The sequence below is a fragment of the Salvelinus namaycush genome, chromosome 11 (assembly GCF_016432855.1).
Source record: "Salvelinus namaycush isolate Seneca chromosome 11, SaNama_1.0, whole genome shotgun sequence".
NCBI lineage: Eukaryota > Metazoa > Chordata > Actinopteri > Salmoniformes > Salmonidae > Salvelinus > Salvelinus namaycush.
Genome location: NC_052317.1, coordinates 9971120 through 9978555, shown reverse-complemented (window position 1 = coordinate 9978555; position 7436 = coordinate 9971120).

The following is a 7436-nucleotide window of genomic DNA, read 5'->3' as shown; positions in this document are numbered from 1 at the left end:
ATTGAACCTGCCCAATGTAGATTGGCTACAATATAGGTTATCCTTGACCTGTTATTGTGCCAATTCCCTGGTAATCTCTTACTCTGAGGAAACAGTGGCAGCTAGGAAGTCTTAGTGTGTGACCCTCTCCAAGGGTGGGCTGCAATCTAAATATCAAAGCATTGTTCACACACGTGCTAATGTTCAGCGTGTACCCCCCTCAAAGCATGCATACAACCTCACACGTACAGGCGTATCCATTTCCCCTGATTTCCATTGCCTCCCAGGTGCTAGAGACTTTTTTGGGTCATTTAGTAGACACTCTTATCCAGAGCAACTTACAGAAGCAATTAGGATTAAGTGCCTTCCTCATGGCCACATCGCCAGATTTTTCACATTGTCAGCTCATAGATTCGATCCAGTGACCTTTCAGTTACTGGCCCAACGCTCTAACCGCTAGGCTACCTACAGTATTAGTCTGCTTTCTTAGTTGACTTTATACTCACCTCTAATGGGAAGGCTGATGCAGTGGCGGCTTTAGTCTCAGTGTTTCGTCGGGCACTTACTGGACATCTAGTATCCCAGTAGCACAGTGTAGATTGGGGAGGTCAGGGAACTGGGCCAAATTGTATAAGTTTGAAGATGAATTTCAAACTCAAGGTGGCTCATACTGTTAGCTACTCTGTAGTCTGTAGGGAAATCCAGTCCCCACAGAATGAAACATGTCAATCCACCAGCATTGATACGAGTTGCAGAAAGCAAACCAGGAATCAGCAAAAGAGCAGAAAGATGATATTGTCCAACCTTCAACAATAAGGGCTCTGCTTTTATCCGCAAGCAATGTTTGTGCGTGCATGTGTGCAGTGAGCCACTAAATAGCTCCCTTGAGTTGATTTAGGACTGTCCATTTACTTTGCTATTTCACTTCCAGGTAGTATTGTGTGTGTGTGTGTGTGTGTGTGTGTGTGTGTGTGTGTGTGTGTGTGTGTGTGTGTGTGTGTGTGTGTGTGTGTGTGTGTGTGTGTGTGTGTGTGTGTGTGTGTGTGTGTGTGTGTGTGTGTGTGTGTGTGAGAGAGAGAGAGGTACCTGAGGTATCTCACATTCTCCTGTGATCCTTGCACTGGTTCCACTTTCCCGGGTCAAAGGTCATGGAGGTCTGCAGCCCGGTTAGGGATCAGATCAACTGGACACTCTTTTACCCTTTTCCTACAACCTCCCTGTGTGTGGCCTGCATGGTCTGTTTAAACAGGCTTGTACTTTATGGGAATGAGAGGGTGTTTTTTTGGTCTGGAGGTGTATTTCACTACATGCTCTCATGTCTTCTTCACTTCTCTTTCATTGTTGCATCTTAACATCCATCTGTATCGCCTCTGGGAGGCAGTTGGTTCCATATCAACGTTAAATGCATCAACGTGTTGTATATTTCTTATTACCTGCAAGTAGCTAAGCTCAAGTGTTGTTAAAGTTCTACACCCTCCCCCTAGTGGTAAGCAAATATTAGATCACTTGAAAATGTACAGTGCTTTCAGAAAGTATTCACACCCATTGACTTTTCCTACATTTTCTTGTGTTACAGCCTGTATTTAAAATGTATTACATTTATATTTTGGGGGTCACTGGCCTACACACAATATCCCATAATGTCAGAGTGGAATTATGTTTTTCATTTTTTTAAACAAATTAATTAACAATTAAAAGCTGAAATATCTTGAGTATTCAACTTCTTTGTTATGGCAAGCCTAAATAAGTTCAGTAGTAAAAATGTCCTTAACACGTCCCATAATACGTTGCATGGACTCAATCTGTGTGCAATAATAGTGTTTAACATGATTTTTGAATGACTACATCATCTCTGTGCTCCACACATACAATTAAGGTGTGTGGAGGTTCCAAAGTAAGGTTCCAAAGTCAAGCAGTGAATTTCAAACACAGATTCAACCACAAAGACCAGAGAGGTTTTCCAATGCCTCACAAAGAAGGGTTGGTAGATGGGTATAAAAAACTGACATTGAATATCCCTTTGAGCATGGTGAAGTTATTCATTACACCCAGTCACTACAAAGATACAGGCGTCCTTCCTCAGTTGCCGGAGAGGAAGGAAACCGCTCAGGGGTTTCACCATGAGGCCAATGGTGACTTTAAAACAATTACAGAGTTTAATGGCTGTGATAAGAGAGAACTGAGGATGGATCAACAACATTGTAGTTACTCCACAATACTAATCCAATACAACACATTACTGAGTACCACGCTCCATATTTTCAGCATAGTGGTGGCTGTGTCATATTATGGGTATGCTTGTAATTGTTAAGGACTGGGGAGTTTTTCAGGATAAAAAAGAAACTGAATGGAGCTAAGCACAGGCAAAATCCTAGAGGAAAGCCTGGTTCAGTCTGCTTTCCACCAGACACTGGGAAATGAATTCACCTTTCAGCATGACAATAACCTAAAACACATGGCCAAATCTATAATGCAGTTGCTTACCAAGAAGTCTTCCATTCAGCCACAAGAGCATTAGTGAGGTTGGGCAATGACGTTGGGCGATTAGGCCCGCAGTTGGCGTTCCAATTCATCCCAAAGGTGATCGATGGGGTTGAGGTCAGGGCTTTGTGGAAGCCATTCAAGTTCTTCCACACCGATCTCAACCAAACCATTTCTGTATGGACCTCGCTTTGTGCACAGCGGAATTGTCTTTAAAAAATATATATATATTTAACCCTTTTTCGTGGTATCCAATTGGTAGTAGTTACAGTCTTGTCTCATCGCTGCAACTCCCACGGACTCGGGAGAGGCGAAGGTCGAGAGCTATGCGTCCTCTGAAACATAACCCAACCTAGCCACACTGCTTCTTGACACAACGCACATCCAACCCGGGAGCCAGCCACACCAACGTGTCGGAGGAAACACCGTACACCTGGCGACCTGGTCAGCGTGCACTGCGCCCGGCCCGCCACAGGAGTCGCTAGTGCGCGATGAGAACAGGATATCCCTGCCAGCCAAACCCTCCCTAACCCGGACAACGCTGGGCCAATTGTGCATCGCCCCATGGACCTCCCTGTCGCGGCCGGCTGTAACTAAGGGTTCTAGACTGAACCATGAAAAACAGCCCCAGACCATTATTCCTCCTCCACCAAACGTTACAGTTGTCACTATGCATTGGGGCAGGTAGCGTTCTCCTGGCATCCGCCAAACCCAGAATAGTCCGTCAGACTGCCAGATGGTGAAGCGTGATTCATCTCTCCAGGGAACGCGTTTCCACTGCTCCAGAGTCCAACGGCGTCAAGTTTTACATCACTCCAGCTGGCACTTGGTGCACAAAGCGACAATGCCCCCGTGCACAAAGCAAGGTCCATACAGAAATGGTTTGGTCAAGATAGGTGTGGAAGAACTTGCCTGGCTTGCACAGAGCCCTGACCTCAACCCCATCGATCACCTTTGGGATGAATTGGAACCACTCCAGCCGACGCTTGGTATTGTGCATGGTAATCTGAGACTTGTTTCCATGGCTGCTCGGCCATGGAAACCCATTTCATGAAGCTCCTGATGAACAGTTCTTGTGCTGACGTTGTTTCCAGAGGCAGTTTGGAACTCGGTAGTGAGTGTTGCAACCGAAGACAGATGATTTTTACCCGCTTCAGCACTCAGCGGACCCGTTTTGTGAGCTTATGTGGCCTACCACTTTGTGGCTGAGCCGTTGTTGCTCCTAGACGTTTTCACTTCACAATAACAGCACTTACAGCTGACCGGGACAGCTCTAGCAGGCCAGAAATTTGACAAACTGACTTGGAAAGGTGGCATCCTATGACGGTGCCATGTTTAAAGTCACTGAGCTCTTCAGTAAGGCCATTCTACTGCCAATATTTGGTCTATGGAGATTGCATGGCTGTGTGCGCGATTGTTTTGGACCTGTCAGCAACGGGTGTGGCTGAGATAGCCAAATCCACTAATTTGAAGGGGTGTCCACATACTTTTGTATATATAGTGTATATAGTTCATTTTCAATACATTTGCAAACATTTCTAAAACATGTTTTCACTTCGTCATTATGCAGTATTATGTGTAAGTCTGTGAGAAAAATAATACATTTAATCCATTTTGAATTCAGAATTTCTGTAAGGTCTATACTAAATCCACTGTAATAGAGTTCTATGTAGAAGTCAACACAGGGAAGGTTTGTCTGGCTTGCCTTGTTTGTGAGAGTGTGTAAGTAATGAGAGAGATTGGTTATGCAACCCGGAGTGCCACAGGGCAACCTACCTCAATCTGGAATTGTTTAACGAACTCACTGAGCTACAATACATATTCTGGGGTAAAGTGAAGGGGGCATGATCTGACCAAAATAAATTTAGATTTTTTTGTAAACGCTCGACATTTTTGTCTTACTTTCTTTCAGTTGGGACATACTGCTAAGTATACCAGTATTATACCTGTGTTATTGCACTTAATGTCTATTGCTGATTTGTCGTCGAGCACTTTGGCTCTTCAAACAGACTTAAATTTAGAACAAAGCGATAGTTACCACAGTTCAAAACACTGATGAAACACGTAGCAAAACTCCTGTTTTTATCGCAAGATCTCACTCTTACAAATTTGCTCTTGAATTCGGAAGAATGTTAACTAGCAGTGTTTGCACTGCAGTGTTTGTGGCTGCGAGCACTTTTTTGATACAATAAGCTGTATTCTCCCGAAATTGCCGGGTCAGCTTCATTCATCATGGTGTCATGGGCTCCTTTGAACTACCGGGCCAGCAGGTCATTACCAGAGCCCGTCTGGGGTTCAAGACAAGCGGGCGACACGGAAACGCTCTGCAGGGCGTTTGTTCATCCAGATGCAGTGACGCATTAATGGCCAGCTTTCCCTGGGTCTGGACCACACTCAACTTAATTAGACGAAATGAGACATGGGATGTTGAGGGAAAGGGGAGAGGAGGTTTGGTGGGGTAGGGTTGGGGGGGAGTCCTCACAAGGATAGTAAAACAAGGACAATTCGGATAATTAGGGACATTTCGCCGGTCCCTAGGTTTAGGGTTGGGGTTACAATTAGGGTTAGGGTTTTGAGGTTTTGGGTTAGGTTTCGGGTTAGATTTAGGGTTAGGGTTAAGGTCAGGGTTAGGTTAAGGGTTAGGGTTAGGGAAAATATGATTTTGAATGAGAATCAATTTCATTGGTCCCCACAAGGATAGTAAAACAAATGTGTTTGTGTGTTTTAAAAAGAGATGATGACATATTGAGGACAATTATGTTTTTGCTTTTTTTTTTTTTTTTTGTAGATCTCTCTCCATATATTGTCTCCAACATTTTCCTCCTTTTTCATTCTCCCACTCTCCCACTCTCACTCTCCAACAGATTGTAGCGCTCACAAAACCTGTCATCTGAAATCCTATCCTCTATCGCTGCCATAACACAACTTAATGTGTTCCCATTTAAGGTGAGGTTCCAAGTGTTCTTTTTCTGTGACTCCCTCTTAAACGGCATTAATCAGCTTGGAATTTGGGATCTTATAGGGACTAGGGAGTGTGCTAGCAAGAAACAAAGGCAGAACCGTTACATGCAGTGTCTTGGTCATATGAAGTTGTAGTCCATTATTGGTTGCGATGAGGTATCTCCAGAAAACTGTCTGTGAAGGCAGTTGTTTCCATTCACACAAAGCACAAAGTTCAAATCAATTGAACATTCCAATGACCCAGTGGCTGACTTAGTAGAAAAAAAGGCAGACATTGCTTTTCACATGGAAAACCCCACAGTAGTACATTTCTTTCAGTTAGAATAGAGCCCCACAGTGGAGGTGTTATAATACCCAACAAGGAAATGGTTCCAATTATTTTTCCGCCATTCATTTTTCCCATAGGGGATTTTAGAAACACTTAAAATAAGGGCTGTTTTTTTGTGTAGGCTTACACTGGCGTGACGTTTTGATAACCATTTAAATCTCTCTCGGACCACATGACTTTTATCAATATAGTCGGCTCTGTTTAATTAGCATCAAAGTAGACATCATATAAGACTACAAATCCCTACAAGCTCCTGCTTGTCATCTTTCGCTGACACCTTTGCTAACAGGTATAGCGTAAATTAAGAATTTGCCCTAGAGAGTTCACAGAATTGTAAATTAAAGTAAAAGTTGCCAATTTTTTCATCACTAAATGTAGTTAACAGATTGTTAATCCAGAGATTTTTACCTTTGCCTCGATTCGGCAGTCTCATCCAGAGCATCACAGAATTTGTAGTTCTGTATGATAGCCACATTAGCAGCTAAATAGCATTTCATTTTTGGGGGGTAAATACAGGCAAATATATTGATAAAAGTCACCTTGTCCGAGAGAGATTTACACGGTTATCGAAACATCACGCCAGGGTAAGCCTAAACAAAACACAGCCCTTATTTTAAGTGTCTAAAATCCCCTATGGGAAAAATGAGTGGTGGAAAAACGATTGGGACAATTTCCCGGTTTGACCGCTAGGTTTTATGGGTATTAAGACTCATACTGTGGTACTCTATAGAGCCAAGCAAACTGACCAAAGAACCAATCAGAGCAGTGGGAGTGGATTAGTGCCATTGAGGTTAAGGTTAGGGGTGATATGTCTAATGTCCTTCTGGAGGATACATTTTAACGCCCACCCCTGGACCCTGTTCCTTATAATAAGAGGCTGGAGAGTATGATTTCCCACTCCACAGCATCTCTGAGAGGGACAGGGGTTTAGGCATGAGGGTGAGGGTACTAATCCGCCCATGCTACTTCAAACACTTGGTTCCCCAGTAAAAACACCATTACCTGGGTTTCTCTGAACCTTTCTAGAGCTCTCCTCCACGGTGAGAGGATGCTAACCTTGGGGCCATGGAGGTAAATCACTGCTCACTTAGACCTGAATTCTATCTTCAGATCTGTGTGCGGAACCCAAGTTTTTGCTCAGATCTTCCATTGACATCAAGGGTGGCAGGTAGCCTAGTGGTTAGAGTGTTGGGCCAGTAACCAGAAGGTTGCTAGATCGAATCCCTGAGCTGATAAGGTAGAAATCTGTTGTTCTGCTCTTGAACAAGGCAGTTAACCCCACTGTTCCTAGGCTGTCATTGTAAGTAAGAACTTGTTCTTAACTGACTTGCCCAGTTAAATAAAGGTTAAATAAATGATTTATGAGAAAGTCCAAGTTAAGTGCACACATCTCAAGTAAGGATTCTGCCCTTAGGTTATAGTTTTATCACCAGGCAACCACTTTGTTTGGTTCTAACCAGCACCACTGATTGCAACCAGCTTACTCTGTCTACCCTTAAGGACTAATTGAGGTTCTGTTGTACCGCTTCCTCTTTCGTATCCAGAGCCACTATGAGCTAAACACTGATATTGGCCCTTGTTCTCTCATCTTAACAATGACCCTGCACTGGTATATCCTAATCCCATATCTGCTTGTGCTGTCTTGTTAATGCCTAGCATGACAATGAATGTGACAATGTGGCATGAC